This window comes from Pelecanus crispus, chromosome 6 (assembly GCF_030463565.1).
Source record: "Pelecanus crispus isolate bPelCri1 chromosome 6, bPelCri1.pri, whole genome shotgun sequence".
Classification (NCBI taxonomy): domain Eukaryota; kingdom Metazoa; phylum Chordata; class Aves; order Pelecaniformes; family Pelecanidae; genus Pelecanus; species Pelecanus crispus.
The window spans coordinates 47,837,322-47,847,203 of record NC_134648.1 but is presented as its reverse complement, the minus strand read 5'-3'; positions in this window follow the sequence as shown (position 1 = coordinate 47,847,203).

Genomic DNA, 9,882 nt, shown 5'->3' with positions numbered 1-9,882 from the left:
TGCATCCTTAAGTTAAATAATCTTTATGTTGGACAGTTGTGGAATAACCTCTCCGGAGAGGAATTTCCTTCTTATCTTTGTCAGCTAGGCATTGGCTTAGACTTTGAAAAATGTAGTCTTTCCTAAAAAAGTTATAGTCCTATCTAATTCATATCCCTTCCCCATTCTTTGTAAACTGACATGTTGCATTCCTTGCAATCCCTGCTCATGTGGAAGGGGCTTCATCTTTGTAGTAACGTTCTTTATCTGCCTGTATCTCCCCTATTTTCCCCAGCAAGGGTGATGAGAAGCACTCAGAGCATTCCAGCTGAAGGTCTATCCCAGACTTACTCAGTGGCATTGCAATATTTTCTGGATTAGTTTCCATCCTACTATAAAGCCACCCCTGCATGGCTCCCAGAGATGAACTGCTCTGAGCCTTCAAGGCCATTGGTTTCTACTTCTTTGCAGTATTTCAGCAGTGCCAGCACAAATCACCTCATGGCCGCTTAGCCTCGTTGAGAAGTTCCTGTGAAAGACACTGTTCCCAGCTTTTTGAAAATCCACGTCCTGCTGTTATTTCCTACAACAGGAAACACTCCATAACTTCTACCAGCTCCAGGAGCATGATTTTCCTTTGCAGAGGAAAGCGAGTTGCAGATTTCTCACTGCAATGTAGCGGATCAGGTGGGTGTGCGGAGGGGACCTGCCGATCCTTCATGAGCATCCCAGCAATTTACCTGGGATCGAAATAAGACCTGTGGCTGCAGTTCCTTGGGTCTCTCTGCCCTCCCCTATTTCTGCACACAGCTGGTGGTGTCTAGCACTCTGCTCCTCAGGTGCTGTGCCCAGTCGTTTTTCTAAGTTGTTTTCTAAGACACCAGCCTTTCCTTTGAGAAGTTCGCACTGCGTGAGGGTGCCTTGTCTGTAGCCGCTGAGCTGCACTGTCAGTGGGGGTTATCTTTTTTTTCTTTTTGTTATAGGAATTACTTAGCTTCTCTACCGTGCCCTAAGCTTCCTTAGTTGCTCTACTTTCCTGTTCCCAGAAAACCTCGCAGCCCTCCTCTCAGGCTTCCTACTTCCAACAGACTGAAAGAAGGTCCTACATTTTTTTCTGGGTCTTTGTGCTTCACATTCTCTCCTTACCGTCAAATTCCCATCTAACATTTTCCCTGCTGCAGCCTGTGCTCTTACTGACTGCTCTAGGCTTGGATGTTCATTTTCTGAAGGATCTCTTTGCCTTGAATAACCTCTCATGCCTTGGGTCCTAGGCAGATGAGGGGGGGTTCCTTGCCTTCCTCTGGTTATTGCTGTCTGCTGCAGTAGTGTTATTAATAAAAGAACCAATGAAAAAGCTCTCCTTGATATTTATCCGAAACTCTTGCTCTCCACAATGCCCTCTATCCTCCTTCCCCATTTCATTTCTCCGCCGTCTCTTCCTTACCCCGCTCCCCTGCACACTTTGCTTTCTCACTTTCCTGACTTTCTTCATCCCTCCCCTTGTACTCCCTCCTTCTTTCACTGCCTCCCTTCTTCCCTCCCTCTCCTTGGCTCAGTATTCGAAATCCCTGCCCATAGCGACGAAAGGAAAAACAACAACACAACACTCCAGCCTGAGGAGGCCAGAGCACGGGATTCCTTCCGAGAAAACGCAGAAACCAGGGAAAAGAGGGAAAGCAAACAGTGAGACCAGGAAGAAGTCTGAAGAGAGCAAGGATATTTCGAGGGGGAGGGATGAGCTGGTATCTCAGGGAAACTTGGTGGGGTCTGAGACAAACACAGAGACACGATCACAGGTCCAACCCAAACACAGCAGAGCAAGTTCTGCTTTCTGGGGGAAGGAGCTGGGTCAGGAAGCCCAGCTCCCACAGAAAGAGCCCCAGCGCACAGTTGTGCAAAGGACGGAGGTAACGTACAGATGGAGAGGAAAGAGAAAGCAGTGACTTACTCTAGGGAGTGGGTGGGCCAATGCTCTGGGCCACAAACAGGAGATACCCCTGCAGCAGAGGGAGAAGGGCTGATTTCTCCAGGGGTGGTGGGGAATTCTCCATGCCAAAGGGAGACTGTGGGCCCGGGGCTGAAGGGTTAATACCCCACAGGAGGGCCCTGGGGAATCCACTGTAAATAGGTGTGGTTTTCTCTGCAACTCCAAGAGGCATTTTCTCTCTGTACCAGTCTGGACAGGTGAGAAATCGGAAGAAGTTGGAGCCTGTGCTTCCCACTAACACAAAGCAGGGCTGTTAGTACAGGTCTCACTGTTTGTTTGCACACTCCAGCCTGGCTGCTTAACTCCGTAGTACCCGGTGCCAGGAATCTCTGGCAGTCAGCATGGTGGTCCCCCGGGTACAAGCACCTGCCTGTTAATGGAAAGCCACAGACTAATGGTGCAGCACAAGGAGCCTTAGTCAGTTACTCATTGCAGAAAGGATAAATTCAGTGATAAGCAAAAGAGCCAGATACGGTATGTACAGGAAAGGCAACTCTCTTCCTTTCTCCTCCTCCCATAACTCATGGGCCTGCACCCCCTACCCCAGTACTACACTTGGCCCTCCTTCCTGGCCCCGTCACTCATGATCGCCCTCCCCAGGGCTCTGCCTTGCCCTCCCCAAGCCACATCTCCACACGGAACTACAGGAATTTTGTTTCTTTCCACAAGGCAACCTCCTCACTTGCCCTGGCTATGCAGCCTGCCTGCTGCTAGCAAGGATAACCAAGAACCAAAGTTTTCAATCGCCTCTGCTCCATTTTCCATTTTTAATTCAGAACATTTGAATGTTGAGGATAATTTTCCCTTCTTCAAATGAATTTTAAACATAGCTGGCTCAAAAGCTAAAAGTAGAACTGGAAGAGACACTGGATCACTAAATCCAGCCACAAGCTCTAACAGGATCACTTATATAATCCCTTCATAGACTAACCAGGCTCAATCTTGAAACCAATCAGGGTTTTGCTCTCCCTGTTCCCACTAGAAAGCTGCTCAAGGATCCTACTGCTATGAAAGGAAGAAAAATTCTGTTAATTTCCAGCCTAAATTTACTCATTCCCATTTGCTCTGGCAATGAAAGACAGCACCCAAGCAGCAAAGTGCTGGGTAGGACATAAGCCTCAGAACAGAATTCAAACAAATCAGATTGAATCACAAAGAATGACGCAGAGGAATGAAAACAGAACTGTTTGCAAAGCACTTAATCTCGGGCTTGGAAGTGCTGATTCCCCCAGACATTTCAGATCCCCAAGGCTCCTCAGCCCTATAGAGTCCCCACACCTCTTTGATTCCCCAAGTGCGTATTAGAGCCATGACCCCACTGTGCCCCTGTACCAACAGCTCTTCTGAAAACCGCTTCCAGGAAAAGACATTTGCATGAAGACCTAGCCCCCACCCAGTTCCCCGAGTCCTACCTAGCACAGCTGCTGCCAAACTGCAGCTGAGCTTCAGCCCAGGAGAGCTGCAGGAAAGAAGAATACCAGTGTCTGCAGAGTACAAGGCATATATTGTCAACATTGTTCAACATAGAAAACAGTAAAATGAGCTTGCAGAGGGCTGAAAGCTTAAGGAGAGATACTACGAAGCCCTGGGAAACAGAAACTGCAGGTGTTGAACCTTCCTTCTGCCCGCCGCTCATAGACACCACTGAAGTCAGCAAGAAGTTGTTTATTTTAGGCTTTTGGTCAAGTTCCGTTTGTAAGAAGCCAAAATGGTGATGCTAGACACAAAGGCATGTCATATCCCAGCAGAAACATGGCTCCCCAGCTTACATGGGTAGATACAGCCGGGCCACAGATACTTGCACTGAATCATAGATTCCTGTCATCTAACTGTGGATGAGGATAATGGGATGGAGGAAACCATCTGCTCCTCTCGCTTGATTGCACTTTGAAACTGTAGGCTCTGTTTGGGATAAAACAGCACTTATTTCCAAGGCAACAAATTGCAGTGTCATAAACAATGGAGGACCAGGAGATGCCTGCAGGTTGGAAGCTGAGAGAAAGAATGTCCTTCGCAAAGGCACAGGCGGACCAAGTGAAGATGAAGCAGGAGTCTGAGCTCTTGCCCAGGGCGCTGGTTTTGCCAGAGTCACTGCTTGAGACCTCTTCCCTGCTCCTCCCAAGTACAAGGCACCCTTGTGGGAGGGCCCCCACCAGTGACCCCGTCGTCCAGCTGGGTGTTGTCACAGCCACAGTGGGGCTAAGTTGCCTTCCAGCCTTGCGGGTGTATTTATCTACAACCTGACTGAAGGAACAGCCATAAAAAAAATAGATGCAAAGGGTCCTTTTGCTGCCCAGTGCCTAGAGCTACAAGCAGTTGTGGCCAATTCACAGCAGAGAAGTTGCTGGGATAAAACCCATGTATTCTGCTGCACCTCTGTTTGACAAGTGCTCAGACCCAAGCAGGGGATCATAAAGCTGCCTCTGGCCACCTGACATGAAGAAGACAGAGCTGGACAACTATAGGCTAAGGCCCAGAGAGGTATAAGGTAAACATAAGGAGAACACGTTATATTGGCATGACTTGCTGTCGGATTGTCCCCCCTCCAGTGTGGTGACCCTTCTGGAGCATAGCTCCTGGGCTGGCATAGAAGACAAAGTGCAGCTGGACCTGGGGGGGAGACTGAGGTGGATAAAAGCTGGAGGAATAAAACTGCAGCAGAAAGAGAAGCCTTCTTTAGGGGAGGAATGAGGCTGAGCAGGAGGAACAGGAGTGATAGGCATAAGTGACACTGATTTGGGTAAGCCACTGAGTGCTAAAGAGATAACGCCCTGCAGAAGAGCACAGCCAGTTCATGAGAAAAAGATAAAAAGGAGGAGAGCTGGGCTATTTACTGGGGATGGAGTATGTTCTCTGTGGGGCAGACGGACCAGCTACGCACATGTAAGTTCAATTCATGGGGCTAAAATGTGGGGTGCACTGGAGAGAGGGGAAGGTAGTGGGTGAAGAGAGGGAAGCCAAGCCAAGAAGAGGAAATAGGAGTTGGACTCCAATAACAGACAGCAGAAGCTGTAATCACAGGAGATATGAGCTGCAGGGATTTTGACAGCTTAAGAGTCTGTTTAAAATGCAGACTTTGGATCCAAAAGACCTGAGTAAATCAGTCTCCGTACATCCAGCTGCAGAATGGGGGTGTCTTAAATGCCAGCTAGAGGACTGGTGTGCATCTCTCCCACGGCACCACTGCTGCAGTTCCTGAGATGCTCATCTCGTGTCCTCCCAGCACTCCTGGGACTCTCATCCCTAACATACAGCACAGGCACTCCCATGGTGGGGCCAAGTAAGTTCCACTCCTGCACAGCAGGGAGCAGACCACAGAGCAGAGGAAACCCACTCTGTGCAGAGGGCAGGAAGAAAAGTAACAGCAGGGTGGGGAAGCTGCCCTGGAAAGGTGCTGAAGACCTGTAGGTGAGAAGAGGGTCACACATACAAATGGACATGGGAGGAATCCCAGGAAGTGTCAGAGTGAAATAGAGAAGGGTAAGGGACAGAGGTGCCAGAGCTGACAAGCTGAGGCTGCAAAAGCAAACAGAAGAAACCCAAGAAACTGGAGGATGAGAGAGAAAAGTGTGGGGCTTGCAACTGCCCACGGAGAAGAGAAGACAGCAGGCCATGGAGAAGGTGCAGTTGCTCACAGGCAACTTTACTGAAGGCTCCTCTGAAAAAGTCACTAGTAGCAGAGTCTCAGAGTGAGAACAGTTAATGAATTACAGGAAAGATCCCAAGGCAGAGTCAGGAAGGGGCAAGCAAAAGATCCTATCGTGCGAGTTTTCAGCGGGGCAAACTACAACTCCTTGATGAGTTTGACAGTGGAACAAGGGGCAGAGGAGAGAAGCAGAACACCATCCCTCGAGACGCTTCAGCGATCTCCATGCTCTGGAGTTAACAGGCTGCCAGTAGGGCCTGCGTGAGCCAGCACTGTTGTACAAGCCGGACTGGACTTTCCAGGAACTGAGGAAAACCACAAACCGCCTTCACGATGTGGACGAAGTGTGTGTGGAGTGGACAGACGTCTTGGCTCATTCCAACTGATTGCCATTGATCAGTTCCCCCAAAGGCTGGGACAGATACATCCCATGTGAGACTGGATTCTCCACTGCCACCAATACATAGGAATCATGAAACCAATTTTAGCCCACGGCAGCAACAAGGACTCACTGGCCCCTTATGAGTTTTTCCCCTGAGAAATGCAGTAGATCCTTTTTAGAGCAGGAAAGGTTTCTGCTCGTCCTTTCCCTGCTCAATTCTTCTGAACAAACATCTTCCTCCCTGCACTCTATGACTCCATCAGGGCTTCCTATTAACAGACACTGCGAAAAAGAAGTCTTCCTTTTGTGCATAGTCAGCCCTGTGTCACTGCTGGTTGGATCCATGTTCCAGCAGTCCTGAGGAAATCCAGCCTGGGGTGTGGCTGGATGCTGCACGGTTGGATAACACAGCACACAGAGCCAATATACAGCTTGCCCTCAGGCGTGTGAGGAGTTAAGTCCACCAAGAAAACGCTTCTGCTGCTTAAACCAAAATTACTCTTTTTCTTCTCCCCTTTTTTTTTTTTTTTTGTTGAGGAGTTCATGAAAAGGGGAAAAAAGCTGCTATTTGTTTTGCCCCTGCTGGAGCCATGAAGGGAGCTCTGCAGAGCGGACAGTACAGTCACTGTGGCATCGCAGCAGTGAGGGAGCTGAACCGGGAGCTGCGAGGTGAAGGTCCCTGTTTAACAGCTTTCCGTTTGTTTACCGAAAAAATATTGTTCCATCATAAAAATTCCCAAAATAGTTCGCGTCTTGACAGACTGACTGGCAGCTGCCCAGCTCTGCAGGATCCTGCTAAATGAAAGGAAATAAAAAGAGCTAATCTGGTACCCATGGCCCAGTGCTTGCAGCTTGGGAATCTGCAGAGTCTCAGGGCTCAGCTGCCCCATTAGGTGCGGGGTAGGGTAGAGAGTCCTCCGGTCAAGGGGCTGGGTGTACTGATGGCAACAGCTTTTCCATGGGTGCTGGGCAGGCTGATGAGGAAGGCAGCACTTGCCTTACAATGAATGATCAGCTTCTGCTTTATACCAGGTTTTTTTTTCCCTTCCACCACACTCTGTAAAGCTTTACCTTTAGACAAAACAGGCTGCCCCACACTAATGGCTGTATCTCTCCGACGTCTTCAATTCCTAAGGGCTGTCAATGGCTTTTTTGGGGAAATTTTTCATGCAGGCGTCATTCTGGACCAGTGCGACTCCTGGCCAGCTAATGTATTGCTTGTTGCTGAGAAGATCTTAGGATGACAACCTGCTGTTGCTGCAGATTGTGGTGATCTTATTACACATAAATGGAAAGTGTCAAACAGCACATGGCAGCCAAGTCACAGAGAGTCGTCCTCTCTAGGAAGAGCAAAAGGCCACTGTGAAGTCCTGCAGCCTGCCACAGTGACCAAAGGACCGTGCGCACTGTGACTCACAGCGCAGAGAAGCAGCAAACCCAGATTAGGTCATGCAGAATTAGCAGCCTCTGTGGAAAGAACCTATCCTCGCCAAATCGCAGATGTCTCCCCAGCTGCAGAGTTAACTTCTCCATGGCCCTCATGGCGCCCAGGGCAGGTCTGCTTTAGGGAGTGACAGGGGGAAATTTGCACTCCAGATCATCCCCAGCATTGGCCTCATGGGACTCTCCATTCATTCTTTAGACATTTTAGTACCAGGCCTCCAAACTAGGCCAGGCTCTAGCAACAGAGCTGGGGGAGGGTGGAGCAATGATCAGTCCCCCAGTGCTTGCCCCCATCAGTGGTCTGCAAAGCTAGGCTGGCTGGTTCTGTAGGAAGGGTCAGGGTGTGCAGGGCCATGCTGGCTGTGGTGGTTCTTCTTCCTATGGCAAGATCAGTTTGGCCTCCTACTGCGGGACATTTCTGAGCAGTGTCACACCAGCTCAGCAGCCAGATGTGGGAGCCGTTTCAGTACAGGTGAGCTCAGGGCTACCCATGCTTGCTTGATTTAGGTACCCCTGTCACAAAAGAGAGGTGGGGCTGGTGGGAATGGGACAGCTGGTCAGTGCTCAGCCAGGCCATCCACAAGCCAGACAAAAGTGACAGGTGACATTGCTAATGGGTTTCACATGACTCTGAGGTTCCTTTCATACTGCGTGTGGCGTGCATGCTGCTGGTTGGGGCTCCCTTCACCTATCTGTAGCACCTGGGAGACAAGCTGACCACCAGTTTTCCACTGGAGGTAAGTTGCCATTGGCTCTGTCCCACGTTGGGACACTCTTCTCGATCCATTTCCATGTACTGACTTGGCTCTGGGTGAGCCATGCGGGTTCTTACAATGGAAAACAGACCCAAGGACACTGGGTATTACTTCTGTCCTTTCAGCCTCAAGGACACGGGGAGCTGAACCCTTCACAGCACAAAGAAGAGGAAGAGAGCCTTCAGCTGAGTAAGGGCTATGGAGGAAGAGGAGGTATGGTTTGCATATCAGGGCAAGTTGGAAGCATCCTTGGAAGCCGCTTTAAGCAACACACAGTTTGCAGCCATCCCATACAAGCCTGGGGGAGCAGGGAGCCTCCATGAGCTTCCAGCTGCATCTCCAAGCAAGCATGCTGTGCTCCTCCTGCCCAGGCTGGCCACCCCATCCAAGCCAGCACCCACTCTTCACCCTTTCTGCTCTGCACTCAGCTCCCCAAAGCTCTGCAAGGGAGTTTAACAAGTGCCTGGCAGGAGCATGCTGGGGGAAGGCAGCCGGACTCAGGGAGAGGAAGTGTCTCTGAAATGATGCAGCCTGTTTTGGGATAACTGCGGACAATGTCTTACTGATCTGGCTGTTGGTGTGCCTGATTCTTATAGTTTATTTTCCCTTTGTGCTTGCTCTCCTATAGACTGTGAGAGGACTCCTTCTGCAGCTGTGATGTACTCCAACAAACCTGCTCCAGGATAAAAAGTGACTTCAACCACCTGCCCCCTTTCTTGTCTTTCTTTCCCACATTTGTCCATGTCTCGCATTCACGCAGTCAAGTGCCTCTGGTCTGACATTTTTGTGAGGTGGGGCTGCTGTAAGGCAGGGCTGGAAACTCCTCTCCTTCAGCCCTCACAAAGCTTGTTGGGGGACAGAGGCTGGCCCCCATGGACAGCATTCAGCCACTGTCAGCCAGGACCCTCTAAGGCAGCTGCCACCTCCCTCCTGCCCCTGCTGTGCTCCCAGGCCCTGAGTCACCCATTTCCTCTTCCACTGGTGGGGCAGGTGATGCACAGGACTGGCGCAGTTCTCCCAGCACCTTCTCAGTCATATTTTCCCTCTTATCTTATGACAATTATTGAGGAGAAAATCATCGGCAGACCAAGTGGGCAAGGACGCAAGCAAAAGGTGCTCCCCTTTCACATTTTAACCCTCCAGGACTGGCATTACAGCCCATGCTAAACAAAACCAAGGCTTCAAGTATGCAAAGAAGACAAAATGCTGCCATCTTGCTCCAGAGTTACCAAAGCAAATCAAGGACTCATCATTCACCAAAATCAAAAGCCCCAAAACACTAAAGAGCCCTGGCCTTAACCCCGTCTTTCTGAGTGGTGTATAAATACGAGATTGTTACTAGTCTCCTTCCCAGAAACTAGCTGCGGAGGAGCCTGGGGGCTTGGCCCTGTAATTTGGGTGTCCGGGGCTCACTTGGGCCCATAGGCCCAGTTGCTCCTCTCATCTACAGCTCTGCCTGCTCTGTAGGCAGGACTCCCTTTGGCCAGGGTATCTAGGGTCTTGGCCACATCTCATTTAAGATCCCACTCCAGCCCTTGGCTCATATCACAGAACAGCCCCCAAGCAAAACATACATTTGCCTTTCTGCATTCTTTGCTGGGAGATCCTTCCACTCCAAGCAGCATGGGAGTGAAATAAAGCTGTCTCTGGAGTCTCACTGCTAGCAAATAAAGCACAAACTGATCATTGC